Here is a 2,395-nt window from a genome sequence, read left to right as displayed (position 1 = left end):
CTAGAATGTTCATAGTAGCTTTATTCATAATAGTCAAAATCAGCAACAGCCCAAATGCCTATTAACAGGATGAATAAATTGAGTATATTTATACAATGCAGTACTATATATAACAGTATGACCAAATACAACATGCAACAATATAGATGAACTGTATAGACATGTTGTTGACAACATATTATTCCATTTATGTGAAGTTCAAAACCAGGCAAAACAAACCTATGGTGTCAGGGTAATACATCCTTGGGATAGTGTATAGTAAACTGGAAGAGAACATGCACGGGGCTTCTGGAGTGCTGATGATGTTGCCAATTCTTGATCTCATGCTATGTTTGTGTTCAATGCATGAAATCTCACAGTTGTACATGATTTGTGTACTTTTCTATGTGAAAATTATACTTCAATTAAGTGTACCATAAAGCAAACAAACACAAAGTGAGATGCCACTGCACACCCATTCAACAACCTAAAATCAAAAGAACTGACAATACCAAGTCCTGGCCAGGATGTGAAGCAATTGAAATGTTCATTTACAGCTAGTTGGAACATAAATCACTATAATCACTTTAGAAAAGTGTTTGGTAGTATCTATTAAAGCTGAATATACACATATTCCATGACCTAGCAAAACCCGATTATATATACAACAGAAATGTGTTCTCAAAACACATGTGCAGTACTATCCCCAAATGAAAACAATTCAAATGAACTTCAGTGCTACTGGAGTCTATTAAAGTCAGTTGCAGCTCAGAATTGCTGTGAAGTTAACCTCTGACCTTGGGGGGACATCATTTAGGAAAGGGAGCCAGGGTATAAACATTTCAGCCATCTCTTCTACCTGTCAGACCAATTCTGGGAAGCACTATGTATCTAACCCTCAATAACACCCTTGTACTGTTTTTTCCTACCTGTCTCACTCTTACCCCTAGCCCCCATGCTTCCTGGAATTATTCCTTAAACTACTGCACCCAAGTATTTCTGTCAAGTTATGCTCTCAGAGAAAGCCTAAACTTCAACAATACAACACTGATCCATTTCCATGGAACTAAAAAACAGGGAAAACCTATCTACAATGATACAAGTTGGAAAGGTGATAGGTTACCTAGCTGGGGTAATTGTGGGAGAAGGGCATAAGGGAGGTTCTCAGGGTGCAGCCATCATTCCCATTAGGGTAGTGTTTAAACAGGCATTTCACTTTGTAAAACTTCAAGTTGTATGCTTAAGATGGGCCCATTTGATTGTATGTACATTTTAATTTCAAAATTTAAAGGATGCAGATGCTGATAGTTAGGAAAGATTACCACTAAGGTAAGTGTAGGCTTTTAAGGGAAAATAGACTTAAAGTCATTGAAAGACAAATTAAGTGCAAGGGCACATTCATCTTTTCTGGATAATATTCCTCTCTCACCCTTGGGATCAGACATGGATTACTGAGGGATTTGCTGGGAGGCTGACATTGGAAGGGTATCGAGAACTGTTAGATTGCCTCGAAAATCAACCCTCCCCTATCATTCAACATATTTTTTTAGACACTGTGCTAAGCATCAGTGATCTATTAACGAACAGTAATGGATGTGGCTCCTACTCTGAGTATTACTGATAAAAAACACATTAAGCAAATAATATTACAAACTGATGTGTGATCGTAATGCTACAAAGAGATTCCTGGTTCTGAGAGCCTACTGACCTGGTTAAGGCAAAGGAAGAATGCTGAAGGAAAAGACAAACTTGAGCTGAAGTTTGAAAGATGAACTTAGGTTAACTAGGAAACCAAATGGGTGGGGAGCATGGCATATAAGAGACCAAAAAAAGTCCAATGTAGCTGAACAGAGAAACTGAAGGGCACCTGGTAAAAAGAATGGAGATATGAGCAAAGATCTGGCCATATGTGGACCTGAGTGCCTGGTAAGTTCCGTCAAGAGCAAGTAAACTAGTCTTTTTCTTTTTTTTGAGACAGTCTCATTCTGTTGCCCTAGGTAAAGTGCTATGGCATCATCATAGCTCACACCAGCCTCAAATTCTTGGGCCTAAGCACTCTTCTTGCTTCAGTCTCCCCAGTAGCTGAGACCACAGGTGCCCACCACAATTCCCAGCTATCTTAGAGACCAGGTCTTGCTCTTGCTCAGGAAATACAGAGTGCTTGGTCTCCCAGAGTGCTAGGACTGTAAGCGTGAGCCAGACTTTTTTTCGTCTTTTGAAAAGAAAATGATTTCATTAAAAATATTTGGCAAGAATTATGTGGGATTTTCATCAATGGGGGTCCTAAGTCAGGCTGTTTTTAAACCAAGAAGTACCACAAATACATTTTGAAAAGATCAACATGGCTCGGCGCCTGTGGCTCAAGCGGCTAAGGCGCCAGCCACATACACCTAAGGTGGCGGGTTCAAATCCCCAG

Source organism: Otolemur garnettii, unplaced genomic scaffold (genome assembly GCF_000181295.1).
Source record: "Otolemur garnettii isolate 467f Iridium unplaced genomic scaffold, OtoGar3 scaffold00276, whole genome shotgun sequence".
NCBI lineage: Eukaryota > Metazoa > Chordata > Mammalia > Primates > Galagidae > Otolemur > Otolemur garnettii.
Note: the sequence above shows the minus strand (reverse complement) of the source record.